The 21,355-nt window shown below is 34.5% G+C and overlaps 1 protein-coding gene and 1 pseudogene across 6 annotated transcripts in view; one reads left to right on the forward strand and one right to left on the reverse strand.

The window, feature by feature from the left end:
- Window positions 1–21,355, forward strand: part of PDS5B (PDS5 cohesin associated factor B) — a 162,446-nt gene that overhangs the window by 7,674 nt on the left and 133,417 nt on the right. The gene's annotated exons all lie outside the window — the stretch shown is intronic.
- On the reverse strand, window positions 15,276–16,022 carry LOC102542081 (small ribosomal subunit protein eS6-like; annotated as a pseudogene).

The raw sequence follows: 21,355 nt of genomic DNA on the forward strand, positions 1-21,355 counted from the left end.
AAATTATCTAAACATAAGAAATAAATAAGCTTTCAGTGGAAGTGTGATGTCTGTGAGAAAAGGATATGATTATGTGGCCTTATGCTGTCACTTTGAGTTAGGTGCCTTTTTAGTTTTATTCTCTGGATTAATTGGGTTTATTGAATAAACAATTCCTAGATAAATTAGACTTACATAAATGTCTTCCTTTTTTTTTAATTCTCCAAGGCTTCTTCTAAGAGCTATACCCAACCTTTCTTCTAAATTTCCTATCTTTTTCTCATGTGCCATCAAACATGATGCCTCCAGTACAACTTGTCCAAAACTGAGCTGCCTTCCTCTACCCTTTAACACCTGCCTTGGTTAACATAGTTTTTTTTTTTTTTAAGTTTAGTGACTAGACAGCAACCTGGGTGTCATCTTGACCTATCCATCTCCTTTCTTCTCAAATCAAATGAGTTACCAAATCCTGCTGATTTCTGATACAGTAGTTTCAGCTTTTTAATGCTATATGCACATTAATACTTCAAAAGTAAAAAAGCAAAAAGAGAAAAAAAGATGAACAGAACAGTAAAAAGTCACTCATCCTTACCCTTCCTCATCTGCATAGTTAGTTCCGAGATTCCTACAATAGTTTACTAGTATTATTGATTTCTTACATATCCTTTTGGGGATTTAAAAAGTATAACCCTGTACAAATACATTTATCTCACCCTACTCCTCCTCTCCCAACACATGTTTTACATTAATGTTGGAAACTTAAACTGCTTTGCCTTCCCCCCCCACGTAACAGTATACCCTGAGGATCTTTTTGTATTAATATATAAAGTGCTGTCTCACAGCAACCTCAGAGTGTTCATTTTTATTTATGTACCATAATTTAACTAGCCCATTGATGGACAGTTAAGATTGTTTCTAGTTTTTATTGTTATAAAAATGCTACATTGAGCAACCTTGTACGTATACAAGTGTGTCTGTTGATTAAATTCCTAGAAGTGGTATTGCTGGGTCAAATATATAGCAGGTACAATTTTGATAGATATTGTCAAGTTGCCCTTCATAGGGGTTGTAACAATAATGTATATATAAGAATAGTTGTTTTCCTGTAGCCTTGCCAACTCAGCATATAATTAGACTTTTTCGATTTTGGCTAATATGATAGGTGAAAAATGGTACCTCAGTGTGGTTTTAATTTACATTTCTTTTCTGAGTGAAGCTAAGTATCTTTTCATAGATTTGGGCCATTATTATTATTTTTTTTTCTGTGAACTGTCTGATCTTAATCTTTACTCATTTCCCTGTCCATTTTGGGGATCGTTAAATTTCTCTTCAGCCTGTGTTCCATTAGTAGAGTTATTAAAAGTAAACATGGCTTGCTTACTCATTTGCAGTTGCCTTCTGACAGGTCGCTCTTCTTGCATTCTCACTCCCTTCTTGGCTCTGTCTCACACTGTTAGCAGAGTGATACTTCTCATCGCAAATTTGAATGTGTGATTCCCTTGATTAAAACTGTTCAGTGGCTCTTCACTGTCTCTATAATCCAGTGCCTTAGCATTAGCATCGTACCTACCTACCTTGTCGATATTTCCTTTTGCTCCTCATAGGTTCTCTAAATTCCAAGAACATTGAACTGCTCCTCGTTCCCTATTGTGTTAGACCCTTTGCTTCTATGTCTTTGCATGTGGTATTTCTCTGCTTATAAAGGTCCATTCCTGCACGTCTGCAAGTCCAAAGGCCTGCTTTTCATCCTCTACCTAATGGAAAGGCTTTCTGATACCTAACTCTTCAGTTAGGCAGTATCTGGGGCCCTCCTCTCCTTCTTACAAATCCTTGTGTATATGTTTATAATGGAAAACGTCACATTATGTATTGTTATTAAATGTTTGTTTCCTTGCCTAGATTGTTACCTTCCTGAGGGCATGGAGTTTTAGTTATTTTGGAAACTAGCATAGTGTTTGGCACATAGTATATGAGAATACATGTAAATATATGTATGTATACACTAAATATACATGTGAACATCCCAAGACTGAAGAAAAAAGAAAAATTAATACTGTAAGCTCAAATTTATTTTTAAAATTTATTTTATTTATATTGAGATGTAAGTTAAATACAATAAATGTACAGATCTTAGCTGTTCACTTTGAGGTCTGACGGTTATACCTGTGTAACATATAATCAAAAGATGTTACATAGCATTCTTATCACCCTAGAAAGTTCACTGGTTACTCTTCCCATTCAATTCTCCTCTCCCCAGGCACTCTGATTTCTAACAATGTTGATTATTTTGTTTGGTCTTCATATAGTATATACTTTTTTGCATCTAGCTTCTTTTGCTTAACACATGTTTCCAGATGAATCTATGAGGTTGGATGTGTCAGAGTTTTTTCTTTTTATTGCTGAGTATTAGTTGATTGTATGAATATACCAGGGTTTATGTTTTCTTCTGTTGTTGGACATTTGAGTTGTTTCTAGTTTTTTTACTGTTAAGAATAAGGTCTATATGGATCTTCTTTCAAACATGTTTTTTAATTTCTCTTGAGTACATACCTAGGAATGAAATTGTTGCTTCCTAGGCAGATGTGTTTAACTGTGTTAGATACTGCCATCTAGTTTTTTGAAGGGTTTTCTCTTACATACTCCCACCATGACAGTTTGAGAATTCTAGTTGCTCTACACCTTTGCCAACATATGGATAATCATTCTTTTTAAGTTCAGCTATTTTAGTGGATGTGATACAATTTTTGACAAATTGATACAATTTGTCAATGATTAGTGTATTTTCTTTTGTGAAATACCTTACTTTTCTACACACTGAAAAATTGGTTCTTTATTGTTGATGTAAAGAATTCTTAATATAGTCTGGATACAAATTCTTTGTCATATCAGTGTTTTTAGAGTATTTTTTCTCCCAACTTGTAAGTTGTCTTTTCCTTAACAGTGTATTTTGATAAGCTAAAGTTTTAAATTTTGATGAAGTTCAATTAATCAGTTTTTTCTTTAATGGATTTGAGTTCTGAGAAACCTTTGCCTACCCAGAAGTCATGAAAATAATTCCCTTGTTTTCTTTTAGAAGTTTTTTTCTTTTACATATAGGGCTGTGATCTATCTTGAGTTAACCGTGCATGGTGTGAAGTAGGGGGTTGAGGTTCATTAAAAAAAAATTTAACCAATTCCATCACCATTGTTGAAAAAAAAAATCTTTTCCTTTCCAGCACTGAATTGCCTTTTCTCTTTGTCCAGGATTGCTTGGACTTTATGTATGGATCTGTTTCTGGACTGTTTTGTTTCATTGATCTGTTTTTCCTATGCCAGTATCATATTGTCTCTATTACCAGAAGTCTTGGAATCAAATAGTGTGAATCCTCCGATGTTGGCCAGTCTAGTTCCTTTGTGTTTCCATATAAATTTTAAATTCAGTTTATCAATTTCTATTTTTAAAAAAGCCTTTTGGAATTTTGGTTGGGATCTTGTTGTAAGATGGTTCCCATTGATCCCTGCCTCCTTGTATTTATACCCTTTTATAGTCACCTTGCACATTATGTGAGGATTGGTCTGTGTAACTAATAGAATATGATAGAAGTGATAATATGTCACTTCTGAAATTAGATTATAAAAGACACAGTGGCTTGCACATTGGTCTCTCTCTCTCTCTCTCATCACTCACTCTAGGAAAAACCAACTGCCATGTTGTAAAGAGGCCCACTGTCAAGACTGTGAAGGATCTGAGATTTTACCCTACTTGTAGGCTAACAGGTTAGCCTACTACAGTTTCATGGATGCTGATAGAAGACATGAGATTTCTGGGTCTTAGTGGAAAAATAGTTTACTGTCACAGCTATAGCAGTAGCCCGGGTACTGTCAGCATTTTTGTACCAGTTCCTCAAGCTCCAAATCGTACCTAATGTAAAGAGGGTCAGATGACAACTGCGCATGCGTTGGTTGTGTTACAGGAGAGGAATTCTGAACATAGGGAACTTGGATGAAAGAAAATTTTTATTTATTCAATTTTAAAGATTACTTTCCATTTACAGTTATTACAAAATATTCACTATATTCCCTGTGTTGTACAGTATATCCTTGAGCCTATCTTACATCCAGTAGTTTGTACCTCCCATTCCCCCACCCCAGTATTGTGCCCTACCTCCCCTCCCCACTGGTAGCCACTAGTTCTCTGTATCTGTGTCTGCTTCTTTTTTTGTTATATTAACTAGTTCGTTGCATTTTTTGGATTCTACATGTAAGTGATATCATGTAGTATTTGTCTTTCTCTTACCTATTTCCCTTAGCATAGTACCCTCTAAGTCCATCTATGTTGCTGCAAATGGCAAAATTTCATTCTTTTTTGTGGCTGAGTAGTATTTCATTGTATACATATACCACATCTTTATCCATTCATCTGTTGTTGGAAACTTAGGTTGTTTCCATTCTTAGCAATTGTAGATAATGCTGCTATGAACATTGGGTGCATGTATCTTTTTGTATTAGTGGATTTTTTTCCCTGTATGTATGCCCAGGAGTGGAATTCCTGGATCATATAGTAGTTCTATTTTTAGTTTTTTGAGAACCTCCATACTGTTTTCCACAGAGGCTACACCAACTTACCTTCCCACCAACAGTGCACAGTGGTTCCCTCTTTTCGACATCTGCACCAATATTTGTTATTTTTGTTTTTTTTGGTGATAGCCTTTCTGACAGGTGTGAGGTGATACCTCACTGTGGTTTTGATTTGCATTTCCCTGAATATTAGCCATATTGAGCATTTTTACGTATGCCTGTTGGCCATCTGCATTTTTTCTTTGGATGAACCTGGATATTTTTTAATCGGCAGTAAGCATACCTGCTCCTTGCTCTGGAGGAGACTTTATACTCTAAATTTGCTTACTTTATAGATGTCTTTCGAGAGGTAGTCTGGAACATAGGGCAGTAAGAGCTTCAATTGCAAGATGTGCAGAAATGCAAGAGACTGATGGAATATTGTCTTCGAACATCCATATGACAAAGAGCTGGGCTCTTCTGCCAATAGCTTTGAGTGAACTTGGAAGCAGATCTTCTGTCCTTCAGTTTATTGTGGACCTAACTACAACTTGCAACCTCATGAGAGACCCTTGAGCCAGATCCACCGTCTAAGGTGCTTCTGGATTCCTGACCCTTAGAAACTGTGTGAGATGTTAAATGTTTCCAACTGCTAAAATTTTGGAGTAGTTTATTGCTAATACAGTCGTGTACTTCTTTTATGTAGGTCACCTTTTTTTGATGAGTGCTATAAACATATATTTATATATAAATATCTATGTAAATATGCAAAATCTCTACATCACCCCACTAAAATAGATGTTTCCATGTTAATATGGCAATTACATAATACAGTTTTATGTTAATGTATTAACATGTGCCTATAATATAAAGTAACATCTTCCCGTCCCCCATAGAGATCTTGCATGTTAAAATTTATTCCTAAAGGTTTTTCTTCTTGGTGTTATTTTCTTAATTTCATTTTTCAGTTTTTTCCTGCTAGTATATAGAAATACAGTAGTTTTTTTTTTAAAAATTATTATCTGCATATCCTTTGACCTTGCTTAAATTCACTTAGTTCCAATAATCTTTTTGTAGATTCTTTAGGATTTTCTTTACAAAATAAGCTTTTATTTCTTTGTCTTACCTTATTCTACTGTCTAGCATTTTCAGTTTAATGTTGATGAGAAATGGTCACAGTGGACTTTCCTTGTCTTGTTCCTCATCTTAAGGGGAAAGCATTGTCTTTTACCATTAAATAGAATGTCAGCACTAGGTTTTTTTGTTTGTTTGTTTGTTTTGTTTTGTAGATTAAAGAAATCAGTTGGAGGATGTTCCCTTCTATTCCCAGTTAATTGAGATTTTAATTTTTAAATTATGGATAGGTGTTGAATTTCCCCCTTTTTTTATATTTCTTGAGATAATTGTATGGTTTTTACTCTTTATTCTGTCATGGTGAATTACATTAAACCAGTTTTGCATTCCTGGGTTAATCTCAGTTGGTCATGATGTATTATCCTTTTATTTGTTTCTGAATTTGGTCTACTAGTATTTTGTTAAGGGTTTTAGTGTTTATGTTCATAAGGAATATTGGTCTATAATTTTCATTTCTTGTAATGCCTTTTAATAGCATGGTTATACAAGCCTTCTGAAACTATGAAGTGTTTCCTCTTCTGTTTTCAGAAATAGTTTGTATATGATTGGTATTATTTCTTTAATGTTTGGTAACCATCTGGGCATGGAGGTTTTTTGGTGTGTGTGGGAAGGTTTTTGATAACAGATTTCATTTCTTTGGTAAATATATGGTTGTAGGGATTTTCTCTTTTGTCTTTTTTTTCCTAAACAGTGTATCTCATTTAGGTTATCAAATCTCTTAGCACAAAGTTTGTAACTTTTCTTTGTGGTCCTTGAATGTTGTAGCATCTGTAGTGACCTCTTTTTTATTCCTGATGTTGGTAATTTGTATTTTACTTTCTTCTTGATCATTGTTGCTAGGGGTTTAGCAATTTTTTTCCCCACAGCTTTTGGTTTCAATAATTTATTTTAATTGACTTTTGCTCTTTTCTTGGTAATTTTCTTCACTCTTATTTTCATTTTCTGTTAATTTTTTTTGGTGGGGGGAGAGGGAGATAATCAGGTTTATTTGTTTTTTTAATGGGAGGGATTGAACCCAGGACCTTCTACATGCTAAGCACATGCATGCTCTACTGTTGAGCTACACCCTCTCCAACCTTCACTTTTACTTTCTGTTGGTTTAATTTGTTCTTTTTTTTTTTTTTTTTTTTTTACCTTTGTAGCTTCTTACGCTAGAACTTTAGGCATTTAATTCGGGAATTTAAATACTTAAATTTAAGACTTTCTTTTAAAATATAAGTACTTAAAGTTATAATTTCCAAACAATTTTTTATATAATTTTATGTATTATATTTTTATTATCTGTTCAAAATACTTTCTGATGTTCCTTGTGATTTCTTCTTTGACTCTTTTTTTTTGTTTAGAAGTTTGTTGCTTAATTTTCAGATAGTTTGGGTTTTCCTGGATAACTTAATTGTAATTGATTTCTAATGTAATTCTGTTGTAGTCACAGAATATACTCTGTAAGATTCCTTCATTTGAAATGTAAGGGTTGTTTCATGGTGTAGTATATGGTCTTATATGATTAAGTTGGTTTAACAGTGTTGTTCAAATCACCTATATCTGAGATCAGAAAATGTTCTGCAAAGGACTGTATAGAAAATATTTTAGGTTTTGTGAATTATACAGTTTCTGTTTTAACTGCTCTACCCTTATAGTGCAAGAGCAGCTGTGATAGTATGTAAATGGTAGGTATGGCAGTGTTCTGATAAAACTTTATTTATAAAGATGGGCAGAGGGCCATGGATCCGCCCTGCAGTTTGCTGACTCCTGATTTATAGGCCTATGGATTTTTTTTCCCATTTCTGTTGCTGAGAGAAGGAATATTAAAATTTCCAAATGTAACTATGGGTTTCTTCATTTTTTTCCTATAACTTTGTCATCTTTTGTTTCATGTATTTCCTCCATGCAGTTTTTACCTCAACCTCTGATACTAAGTGCGTTCTCATTTACAGTTGTTATGCCTTTTGGATGAATTTATCTTTATCTGTGATAATTCTTCTTTATTGAAGTTAATTTTTTTCTGACATTAATGTACATATGTCAGTTCCCTATGTTTAGTATTTATATTCATGGTGTATAAGTTTTTGTTATTATATGTTTAACCTGACTGTGTCTTTGTTTTTAAAATGTATCTCTTATAGGCAACATATATTTAATGGCTTTTTTCTTCTTTATTTCTTTCTCTTATTATTAAACGTATCTAATAATCTCTGCCTTTGAGTGGAGGGTTTGATAACTACATTTAATATTATTTATATGGTTGAGTTTAAGTCTACCACTTTGCTAATTTTTTTAATTGACATATATAGTTCAGAGGTGCAGCAAAGTGATTCAGTTATAGCTATGTTTTATATTTTATCTGTCTCTTCTCTCTTCTTTCTTTTATTGCCTTTTATGTTAGTCAAATTTTAAAAAATATTCTATTTTGAATCCTTGATTGATTTTTTAAGCTGTACTATTTTGTATAAGTGACTGTTCTAGAGATTACAGTGATCATGATTGACTTTTACAGTTCATTTAGCATTAACATTATACCACATCACGTAAAATGAAAGAACCTTACAAACGATAATTATATTTAACCTTTATGCTATTGGTGTGTGATCTTTTGGTGTAATACAATGCTGTTTTTGCTTTAAATAGTTGGTAGCCTTTTAAAGAATTTGAGAGAGAGAAATAAGTCTTTTGTATATAACTACATAGTTATTATTTCAGGTTTTCTTTATTTCTTTGTGTTGTTCTTAGTTTTATCTGATGTCATTTCCCTTCAGCTTGAAGAATTTCCTTTAACATTGCATAATGTCCAGGTCTAGTGATAAACTCTTAAGCTTATGTATATATATTTACTCTTATTGTTCAAGAACATGTTTGCTGGATATAGGTTCTGGGTTGACAGTCTTTAATTGCTTTAAAGAGTTTGTTAAATTGTCTTCTGGTCTCTGTAGCATCTTTAATTTTGAACTATTTGATGTGTTTTTTTTCATTTTTTTTTTTTGTTTTTCTGCTTAGAGTTTGTTGAGCTTGTTGAATTTGCACATTGATTTTTTTTCCACCAATTTTTAACCATTATTTAAAAATGTTTTTCTTCCCCACTTGCTCTTCTTCTGAGATTCTTGTTATTTTGTTTGAAATTGTACTATTATAAGTCTGTGAGTCTTTGTTATTTTTAATTTTTTCCCAATCTTTTGCCCTCTATTCTTCAAACTGAATAATTTCTACTGATCAGTCTTCAAGTCATTGATCCTTTTTAATGTTGCTTTTAAAATGCTGTGAAGCCCATTTTCTCCCCTCCATTTACTTATTTACTTATTTTCCAGCTTCACTGACAGATAACATTGTGTAAATTTAGCCTGTACAACATGATCATTTGATATATGTATATATTGTTAAAAGGTTAGCACAATTAGGTTAGTTAATACATCTGTTATTTCACATATTTAACATTATTTTGTGTGTGTGGTGAGAATATGTAAAATTTACTCTCTTAGCAGCTTTCAAGTACACAGTACAGTATTGTTAGCTGTAGTCATCATGCTGTACATTAGATTTAAATTCCCAGAACTTATTTATCTTATAACTGAAAGTTTGTACTCTTTAACAGAATCTCCACTTCTCCCCCCGCACCATCTCAACCCCCTAGCCCCTGGCAGCTCTGTTTATATGAGTTTGGCTTTTTAGATTCCACGTATAAGTGAGATCATGCATTATTTATCTTTCTCTGATTTATTTCACTTAGATAATACCCTCAAGTTTCATCCATGTTGTCACAAATGGCAGGATATCCTTCCTCATGGCCAAATAATATTCTCTTAAATATATATACTGCATCTTTATTCATTCATCCTTTGATGGATGTTGAGGTTGTTTCCATGTCTTGGCCATTGTGAATAATGCTGCCATGAGCTTGGGGGTGCAGATGTCTCTGCGCTTTGAAATACTGTAATCTTTAGTTCTATTTCATTTTTTAACTATTTCCATTTTACTGCTGAGATTCTGCATTGTCACCATGTTTTCCATTAAGTCCTCGAACAGATTTATAGTAGCTGCTTTGAAAGTCCTTGTTTGTTAATTCTCTCATGTGAGTTATTTCATTGCCTTTTTCTGTTTACTACTTCTTTTCCACCCTTGAGAATAGGTCACATTTTCCTGCTGCTTTTCATGTGTAGAAAGTTATAATTTTAGAATGGACATTGTGTATTATCCCTAAATTCTCTCTGTCTTCCTCTGATGAATATAATTAAATTAATTATAAATTATAACTATATTATAGTATTATATATTATAAACTATAATTATATTAATAAATCATCTTCAACTTGTGGTGGCTTGGTCTTATACTTTAAGATCGGTTTGTAGAAAGCCTGAGATGTTTTTTAAGCCCTCGTAACTTGGTCAGGCTCATGTCTCCTCTGCAGTGGGCAGCAGCTGAGATTGTGGCTAAGTTCTTTCAGCTTTCCAGTTGTTGTTTTCCACTGGGCTCCTTGGACTCTTCAGGGGTCGGTGAAGAATTTGAAAAGAGTTATATTAGTTTTTGAAGCTTATGCTGCTGTGTCACACCCATCTCCTGAATTTCCCCTTTGAATCTCTGGCAACTCTGTGACCATGAATTTAATAAAACTGCAACTTTCTGCTTGAGTTCCAGTAGCCCTGTGCTTTTTCAGACTAGGAATGCCCTCAGGGGAAAAGCTGTATAAATTTTAATCTCTTCGATTGTATTTCCCTTCTTGCAGTGGTCAGATTTTCCAGTTTCTACCTTCTCTTGGTGCTTTTTTCTGCTTTCAAATCATTATTTTACCCAGAGTTTTTTGTTTTTTGGGTTTTTTTTTGTTTTGTTTTTACAATTGTTATCTATGAAAGGGTTAGTTTAATGAGTTGGCAGAAGCTACTCAACTATTGTTAGAACTCTGCAGACTCATTTTCATTTATTTCAGACTGGCCCTTTAAGCACAGTTGCTGATTTAACACACATCTTGTTTTAGGGTTACACGTTTTTAACATAAGATAGAAACTCACTAGTGCTTCAATTATATATACTTGGTTTTAATAGGTAGTTATTTAGTGATAAGCCTTGAGCTAAAGAATGTTTACAAAGACTGGCAAGAGGGACAGCTGTGTTTCTGTTGCTATTTCTCTCCCACTTTATTAGCAGCAGCCTTTGATAGACAGCAGTGGGACACATGGGACCAGATAATATTGGAAGAAAATGTCGTTTTTCAACTGTCTTAGATAGGCTTTTACTTCTCTTGGTATTTCTCCTTTGTGTAAGAAGTACTAAAATGTAAATGTTTGTCTCAACGGCTTCTGTCTCAAAATTCGTGTTTATGATAGGGCTGTGGGACATCTACGTTTAAATGATTAGCTAGAACCAGCTCAGGTTCAGAGGATAGGATCATTTTACAAATATTTGAGTTTATGGTTTTGACTTTAAGCAAAATATATTTAAAAGAAAGTATGTTCAAGAGGAAACTCGGTGAGTTGATTGTAGAGATTGTAAATGTAATGGCAATACATTTTTTTAATAAACTGACTGTTTTGTGCTTCTAGTACAAGTCTAAGGTTGACGTATAGTCAAAATACATTTATTAAGGGGTGTTGATTTTTAATTGCTCTCTTGAATTCAAACAGCTTATTTTGTTGTTTTAATGTACATATAACTTTAAAGATAAGAAGGTAGTTTTTAAAATTTGAACTTGCTCTTTTAGAAAGTAAATGCTTTCAAAACTTAATATTCTTCAGGTAAATCTTTAAGTATTTTTGCTCATGGAAGAAAAGTGAGGTACATTATAACCCCAATATGTGATATTTGACTTTTTCTCTTTAGTTGAGTGTTGTTAGAGGTAGAGAAGAGGTGGACACTTTCAGCCCGTAGAGGTGAACACGTTCAGCCTTTACTACAATAGTTTAACCCTAAATAACATTTTCATCACTATCGATTAGAGTTTGCTTGAAAAGTAAAATTATTGTAGTGATTGTTTTTTTACCAATTGTAGGAACTAATTATACGTACCTGAATCTGGTGCTAGGCTTGGAGTCAGTAGGGCTGGCAGTTGGGAAGGGAAGATGGACATGAAATGAGGGTAAAGTGAGGTTAAACTAGAACCTGCAAAGAAGATTTAGAACTTGTAGAAATGAATTGGAATGTATGAGCCCGAACTTGAGCCTTCATAACTCTCACTGGTTTCACACCTGCAACCTTGATGATGCAGGTGACCTGCAGTAGGTATGGGACACCTCATCATGGAGCTGCACACACACTTGCCTCGGTATAATTTGGAAAAGCAAAGGTGGAGATCTGACAGGAGCTAGAAGAGCTTTGGGCCGAGTCGCTGCCCCATGCCAATGAAAGTGAGCCTAAAGAGCCATGACTGTGTGAGAACTGCCATAACACCTGACTTTATGTTGATGTTCTTAACTTGGCTGCTGCTTCACTTCTGTCTTCTGAATCTCGTGGAAAAACTTTTTGAGGCCCAACCTAACCCACAACCATGTGGGGAATGGTATTTGGGAAAATGTAGTTGCAACCCAGCTAAGATAAAAAGCCATCACAGACCATCCGTTGTCACCACAGCACCAATGCAAACCTCTTTTAATCATATTTAACTTAAAAATAAAGCAAATTGCAAACCTGTACTTTTGGTGAACATAATGCAACTATCCTTTGTTCAGCTGATAACATACAAATCCTTTACTTAAGAAAAGGTACAAAATCCCTTTATCCATAGTTGTGTTAATTTTTTTTCTACCTACATTTTCTACTTATATCCTTAATGTAAGGATAAACTTATATTACTTACATAACTTAAATTTGGTAATACGATATTATATTAGCTACTATCAGATGGTTGTAGAAAGGGAGATAAAAATAAATTGACTAATATACAATTTTTTATATCTTAAAAAGAAAAAATACTCATTAGAGTTTTCATTTCTGCAGCTAGTCATGTGGTTGTGGTTGCTACCTGTAATTGCCTTCTCCGGCTGTCATTCCACATTCCCTCTGTTCTTGGCAAGTATTTCAGCTGATTGTGGTTTCTTGCCTGGTAGGGTGACCTAAATCTTCATTCCTTAAGGGTCTGTGTCATTAGCCAGCCTGCCTGGATTATTTCCACTGCCTTTAATCACAGTACATGGAAATACTAAGTGGCCTCCTAGAGGAACTCCTGCATTCCAGACATACTTTTTCTTAGCCCCTCTTGTATAGTAGCAGCCTAGCTTCCCCTTGATTGTAAGATCAGTCACCCTAGTCAGTTCTGTAACCCTCTTTGTTGATTCATTGACACGAAAAGCCCAAAGTGGCTGGGTGACAGTCTCAACTTCCAGTTGAATGAAACTATTACTGTATCCCTTGGTGGAAATTAAGATCTACCAAGGGAACTGTATGGGCATGGATGAATATAGGTGGGTAGATGATGATGATACATTGTGTTATGTATCAGTGAATTGGGAAGCAAAGTAAGTCAGTTAAGAATGAGAATGAATCAATACAAAATAATATAGTCTCACAGTACTCGGGAGTTAATCAGGATACCCTTTTCAGAAATATTTACTTCGAAAGAAGTGTAGATATATCCGAAATGTGCGTGTAGTTTTTTCTTGTTTATTGTCCAGTATTTAATAATGGACAGGTGGTCGGTAGCAGTTGCATTCTGATTCTAGATCTGATGTGCTTTTTTGGATTTTTTATTTACCTAAAGCAAACAGTTGTATTTACTATTTTGAGCTTCTATAAGTTAATAAGACTAAAACAGTGAGCATAAATGACTTCTTTTTCACAAGTGAAAATACTATAGCAGCACTGCATGTCATGTCTAATCTGAAACTGGAAATTATAATAATGTAGTGATTAGGATGGTGAGCTTGGAGCCAGACTGCCTGGCCTTAAATCCCAGCTCTTCTGCTTACCATGAATTCCAGTTAGTTATTACTCGGTAACAACCCCCACTCCCCCAAAATTTCAGTGGCTTAAAATGAGTGTGTGTTATTATGAATCTGTAGATCAGATGGATGACTGTGATCATCTGGGCTAGATTTGGCTCATTGCAGTTGAGCTGATTTCATCTGGGATTGCTCATGTATCTGTGGTCACCTGGCAGGTTGGCTGGAGGCTGGCTGATCTATGGTGGCTTCTCATATTTCTGGCGGTTGGCTGACTATCTGCTGGATGATGGAGGGTGACTGAGGCACATATCTCATCATTTATTAGGCAAGTCTGGTCTTGTTCACATGGTGGGGGCAGGATTCTAAGAGAGGTAGTAGAAACATGCAAGGTCTCTTGAGGTCAGCACTTGAAACTGGCACAGTGTCACTTCTGCCACTTTCTGTTGGTTCAGGGCAAGTCATGAGGCCAGACAAGGCTCAAGATGTGGGGAAATCAACTTTGCCTTTTGTTGGGAGGAGCTGCAGTGTCACATTGCTGGGGGTATGGATACTAGGAGGGGTGGAGAATTGGGGCCATTTTATATTCATCCTACCATGTAACACCATCACGCACAAATCTCTCCATCTCTTTGAATCTATTTCCTAACCTGTAAAAATGGTTAGGAGAGTAATGATACTTTTTGAGACAGTTTTGAAGAACAGATAAAATAATCTATATAAAGTGTCTATGACAGTGTCTTGATATATGCCAATATGTACTCAGTAAATTTTTATTGTTACTACTTGGTAATAATTAGCCGGGTGTTTTATATTCATTACTATATACTCATAATAATCCTGTGATAGTGTCATTATTTCCTTCTTATAGCTGAGGAGACAGACTGAGCTGCTTAAGTTACCAATATGCCAAGATTGGCTGTAGACCCAACATTTGAACCAAGGTATTATCATGTTTTTGCTTTTTTGCTTTGAGAGCCAGTACAGTGGTAACATATGTGGGCTCTGGAACTGTGTTAAGAGTCCTTGTCCCAGACCTTACTAGCCTTTCCGCCTTGGGCAAATTACTTAACCTCTTTGTGCGTCACTTTCTAGGAAAGGAGATTGCTTACCTCCAAAGGTTGCTGGTGAGGATTAAATGAATTAATACACATTAAGTGTTTAGAACTGTGAGCACAGGCTAGACAGGTACTCAGTATGTTGTTATTTCTTCTCCTCTTAATATTATACCATGCTGCCTTTAGTCTAAACCTTTAAAACCTTTCTTACAGAAAAACATAAATGAGACTGAAGTTGTCACCCTTTTCTTTTTAGAGCTATCTAATTTTTTCATGAAGTATTATTAACCTTTATGGTTAGTTTCCTAATATAATAATTAATTATGGGTTTTACTGGTGTGAATTGGTTATATAGGGACATTTCAATTTGAGGAAAAACTATTGTACAGTATTTTGGGGTTTTTTTCCCCCTCATTTCCTTTCTGAGCTTTGCTTGCATAGGGTCATTCATTTCTGTGGCTTCCATTCTATGTTGGTTACCCCCAAATCAACATCTGAAGTTTGACCTGACTCCTGGTTTTCATTCCTTAATTGGTTTTTCTTCTTTGTCCAATTAGTTATTAAATTTACTATTTCTGTAATCTCTCACACCTTCTCTTCCTCTTTATGTTTATTGCTTTTGGTTTAATCCAGATCCTCATGATTCTTTTTCCTTCTCTCTCTCTCTTTTTTTAATATCTGACCTTATTTATTTGTTACTCTTGGAACATCTTATTTTTGACTGAACTTGGAGATAGAAGCTCTCAGAGAGGACAGCTTCTGTCTCTTGGTAGTTTGTTCCTTGTGTTTTTCTTTGACCTCCTTCATTCTCTTGGTCAAAAGTTTAGCATATTCTGCAGCCTTTCCTTATTTTTCTTAGCATGCTGTTCTTTCAGGGCAAATAGATTGTTGTTTGTATTACAGAACATGTGGAGTAACAAACACTGCATGCATCTTGGGTGCTTTGGTCCTTGGTTTCTTACTCTCTCTGTTTAGGTGCTTTCTCATGACATGCTGGCAGACATCATCTTTAGAGAGATTGAAAAGTTTGTGAATTCTAGCTATTTTGGACCCCAGGGCGATGAGGCACAGTTCTATCAGTGAGTCCAGGAATATCCTCTCTGTCCCTTTTTTTATGATGACCAAATTGAGAACACTTAGATTGGCATTCGCAATGCAACCCTGAACAAATTTGCACTTTCTTTCTCCAGTTTTCCTTGATCTATACCAGAACTTCACCTTAACTCAGTAGCAAACAGACACAGCCATGGATCAGGACACCCTGCTTCATAGGGAAACCTTGTTTATCATTTCCCGCTACTGATTTGGACTATACAACCCTTCCATTTCTTCACCCAGAACATTAGCAGCAACTTCTATAGCTATATGCTTTGTATAAAAGGTATGAAGTTTGCATTTATCATCCACTTCAGTGAGTTTCTGGCAACCAGTGCCTCGGAAAGAGATGTTCAACTTCATTCTGAAGCAGCTGACTGCCTCTGAGGTGCCACGAAAAAGAGCTTTTTTATAGAGAGCAAACCAGTGGGAGAAGGAAGGGGAGAAAGGGACAAAATAGGGATAGGGGATTAAAGAAAGGGTTATTATGGGATTTTATGAAATTGTGTGTGAAACCTCTGACAATTGTAAAGCACTATAAAATTTAAAGAATGTTTTATTCACTAAAAAAGTAAATTTAAAAAATTAGTAACTTCCTAATCAGTCTCTTAAGTTCTATTCTTACCTTTTTCTAGTCCATCTTCCAGGAACTGTCAAAATAGTTTATGTAAAAGACATTTGATCATTTTATTCCCTTGGTTAAAACTTTAAATTCTCATTGCTCACAAGAAAAAAATAAATTTGATCATTTAGGGTTCTTGATGAATCTGCCTCTGCTTCCCTCTCCAGCAGAATCTTTAGTTACTTCGCAACAGAATTTCTGAGTTCTGGCTATGTGAAATTACCCTGTACTGTCATATTCTCTTGCATGTCTATGCATTTCCATCTGCTTTTAATTTCGTCTGAAATCCTCTGCCTAGATTTGTTCTGTTGGCAGACTTTGTGCATCTTTTTTGGAGATTTACTGAAGTGTGATTTCTCAGGGAAGGTTTCCTTATCCCTACTATACATTGTCAGACTCCTGATTCTTTGCCTGGACTGGTACATGCTTTTATTATAGTTTTTATCACATTGATATTTTTAAACATCTTTGTTTCGATATAATTCGTATACCATACAGTTCACTAATTTAAAGTGTATAGCTCAGTGGTTTAGTATATTTACAGAGTTACGCATTATTACTATAATTTTAGAACATTTCATTATCCCAAAAGAAACCTACATTTCTTAGCCAACACCCCCTAGCATCTCACCCTCGTTCCTCCATCCTGCAGTCATTGATCTGCTTTCTGTCTCCAGAGATATGCCTATTCCATACACTTCATATTAGTGGAATCATTTATTATTTAGTCCTTTGTAATTGGTATCTTTAACTTAATGTTTTCAATGTTCAGCAATCTTGTAGTATTATATGTTAGTACTTCATTTCTTTTTATTGCCAAATATTTCATTGTATGGGTAGACAATAATTTATCCATTCATTAGTTGATGGGCATTTGAGTTGTTTCTGCTTTAGCTATTATGAATAATACTATAATGAGCATTTGTGTACAAGTTTATGTGCAGACATACCTTTTTATTTCTCTGGATATATATGTAGGATCATTTGGTAACTGTTTAACTGTTTGAGAAAATACCAGACTGTTTTCCAAAGCTGCAGTATCATTTAACATTCCCACCATCAGTGTGTGAAGGTTTTAATTTCTCTACATCCTTGTCCACACGTGTTATTGTTGTCTGTGTTTTTGATTACAGCCATTCTAGTGGGTGTGAACAAGTATGTCGTTGGGATTTTGATTTGCATTTCCTGATGGTTAAAGATGTTGAGCAACTTTTCATGTGTGTATTAACCATTTGCATATCTTCTTTGGAATACTATTCAGAGCCTTTGTCACATTTTAAAACTGAGTTGTAATAATTCTTTATATATTGTAGATATAAGCCCCTTATCAGTTATGATTATGTAATTTTTCTCCCATTCTGTTGGTTGTCATTTACTTTGTTGATATTGTCCTTTGAGCTATAAAAGTTTTTTTGTTTTTGTTAAAAATTCCCACTTATCCTTGTATTCAGAGTTGAGCCTAGTCTCTCTCTTCTGTTGTTATAGTCTTGACACTTAAAGGAGTCCAGAATAAGTGACCATGGCATAAAAGTTATTTTGAGAAGAAATCTCTTAACCTGCCTAAAAACGGAGTTTCCCCAAAGAACTCAATTGTCATAAATTCCCTTTTGGGGAGCAGCCAGGGAAGATTGACTCTTATCACTGGAGATGAAAAGTTGCTACACCATACCTAAATAGACATTGTCACAGAACTACCTTGTCTCTCATCTGTTCTTGTAAGGGCCCATTTATCTTTCCAAAAAGTCATTTATTTTCCTGTAAGTGCCCTTCACTTATTAAGGTGCTATATAAGTCCCAGATTCTAAACATCTCCTTGAGTCACATTTTTCTGTAAACTTGTTTGTATACATACATATGTGAATAAAAGTCTGTCTTTTCTCTTGCTAATCTGTTGTATGGCAGAGAAAAACCTTTTTTCTCAATCTATCTTAAGTTTGCTGGATGGGACCTTACAAGTTAGAAAAAGAATAATGCATTTTTAGAGAAGTGACAGGACAGAGGAAAAGGATTCTTGAGTTTCTAAGGGTGGCAAGTTGTGGAAAGTTAAATGTATGGGGAAATAATGGAAGATAAGGACTAGTGAAAATTTTAAAGTTAAAATTTTTAAAATTGAGATGTAATTGACATATTAGTTTCAGGTATACAATATAATGATTTGATATTTGTATATATTGTGAAATGATCACCACAATAAGCCTAATTATAGTTAACCTCTATCACCACACATGGTTAGGAGTTTTTTCTTTTAAAATTTACTCTTAGCAAATCTCAAATGTACAATGCAGTATTATTGTATATAGTCACCATGTTACATCCCCATGACTTACTTACTTTATAACTGAAAATTTGTACTTTTTGACCATGTCCACCCATTTTGCCCACCTCTTCCTCTACCTCTGGCAACCACCAATCTAAATTGTTCCCTGTAGCTATGAATTTGGTTATTTGTTTTCTGTTCTGTTTAGATTCCACATATAAGTGATATCATAGGGTATTTGTCTTTTTCTCTCTGACTTATTTCACTTATCTTAATGCCCTCAAGGTCCATTTAATGTCTGAAGAGTGTTCCATTGGAATTAAATTTGAAATTAAGTCTGGCTTTATCAATTACAAGTGTTACGACCTTGTGGACTGTGGACATGTTGCTTCTCTTAATCTCTAAGAGAACATCATGTATCTCAGGGTTACTGGAATAACACAAAGTACATAAAAGTAACTTATGTAGCTCCTCGCAAATAGGTGCTTAGCGACTGTTAGTTTTATTCTTTCATTTATTATATAATAAATACAATAATTTGCCAATCTAAAAGTAAACTTTTCTTTTCAAAATACTGAAGTATTTTCATATGTACTTGCCTCCAGCCAGAGACTTCCCTAACACTGTGAAATACAGTTACATCTTGGGTTCTAGAAATTTGTCAGGATGCTAAGCTAGAAGTGACAATTCTTCTCTTTTAAACAATTTTATATTTTAAAAACACAAATGGAGATCGTAGTATATATGTGTATTGTTTTGCTGCTTCAATTTAATACGTATTTTGGACTTTGATCTGGGTCAGCACATAAATTGCCTCATCAATTTTAGTTTTGTATGTGTATACCAAAAATTGCTTAACTTTTCCAATGCAGGACATGTAGGCAATTTTCAGCATTTTGCTGTTATACCTATCTCTGCATGTAAATACAAAAAAATGTAGTCTATGTTGCCATTGCCTGGTATCTTGAGGTTGAAACTGGCATGGGGCTAAGGGAAGAGTCAAAGAAATGGGACCGAATTAGAACCAGGAGCAGTAATGGAACCATACCGAAAACCTTCTCTACTTTGGGATTACTGTTCATTTTCCTGACAGTAAACCCTTTTTTGTTGTTGAATGTAGCTGGATTAGGAAATTTCGTTCCTTAACATGTCACAAATCCAAATGAATATTGTGAGGCTTTTCACTAGTCTCAGTAGAAATGGTCTAGTGTTTTGTAATTAAGTTTAATTATTTGTTCTTTACTTCTGAAAACTAGTTTATCGTGTTGAAGAATTTTCTTTCTCATCCTGTTTTGCTGTAAGATATTTATATAAATCAGGAATAGTGAGCAGTTTAATTTAGATAATCTTGTGCTTTTTTTTTTTTGCCGATCAATAGAATTCTTTCATTAATAAATTCTCTGATGTTGACAGTCTTTGCGGAGTGAATCATTAATAAATTCTCTGATGTTGACAGTCTTTGCAGAGTGAACTTGTTTGCGAGAGAGCCATCGCACACTAGTGAGACAGTGAAATCATGTACATATTTATTACTTGCCTCATCTAAAACAGATTCCTGAGCTATGATTGAACCACCTCTGAATCAGTACCCCTGACTTAGAGAATTGCTGTATCCTCATAGCTTAAATCTATTTTACCTTAAACCATCCATTTACTCTCTAGGGAGGGGGAACTATACTGATTATCTTGGCTAGTTAGGGCCTATTTAATGGACTTAGATGTTACTACTACCCTAAATTCATTGCAGCTATGTTATCAAAGAGGGGTGTAATGATTGTAGGGGAGGCAGGCACATATCCACATTGTTTTGGCATTTTTGCAATGTAAAAATATGAGATAAATAAGACACTTGTCAAATGTTTACTAGATTTTTTTCCTCTTGTGATACACCTGATAGTGACATTTTTTTTCTGTTGGGTTGTTTTTCTTCACTGTTTATTGATGTTCTTAGTGTATTCTGGTTGCTAGCTTTAAAAAAAAGTTGAATTGCAAATACCTTTTCCCATATGAGGTATTAATTTTAATGTAGTAAAACTTATCAGTCTTTTATTTTTTGATTTATGTATTTAATTACATTTAGTTTGATTTAAGAAATCTTTCCAGACTTGGATAATAAAACACATCTCTTGTTTTAAACCTTCGTCTTTCATTTTAGTTTATTGGGGGTGCTGTTATATCTTTTTCGCCGCCAACAGTGGGATAGGCCTTGAAATTCTTTTTTTCCTTTATGAATATTCAGATTCCTTTAATAAAGACTGTCTTTTCTGCATTGATCTGTAAAACTAACTCTCATAATCAAGTTTCCATATGTGTGTGGGTCTATTTCTGGACTCAGTTCTGTTCCATGATCTATTTGTCTATCCTCACTGTAATAACTTTTGCTATCTGGTAGGACACATTCCCTCTACTTTATTTTTCATGGGTGTTCTGACTTTTTGCACATCCAGATAATTTTAAAATTGGTGCTAAAGTCTTTCAGGTGCTCTGTTGAATTATATATCTAGAATACTTTGGGGGAGAATTGACATCTTTATCATAGTGAATATCTTTATGATATGAACATAATACACCTGTAATCAGTTATACTTTATGTTTTTTAATAAGGTATTGTAGTTTTCATCATGTAGGTCTTAAACATGTTTGCTTAGATTCTAAAAACGCACCTTATACTTTTGATTTTAAATTACATTTTCAGCTGCTTTGACTAGTATATGGAAATACAGTAGATTTTTGCATGGTAATCTGTCCATCTTGCTAAGCTTTTAGTTTTCTAATATTTTTCTATTTATGAATTTCTGTATAGCAGATTGTGTCACC

Source organism: Vicugna pacos, chromosome 14 (assembly GCF_048564905.1).
Source record: "Vicugna pacos chromosome 14, VicPac4, whole genome shotgun sequence".
In the NCBI taxonomy this organism is placed as follows: Eukaryota; Metazoa; Chordata; class Mammalia; order Artiodactyla; family Camelidae; genus Vicugna; species Vicugna pacos.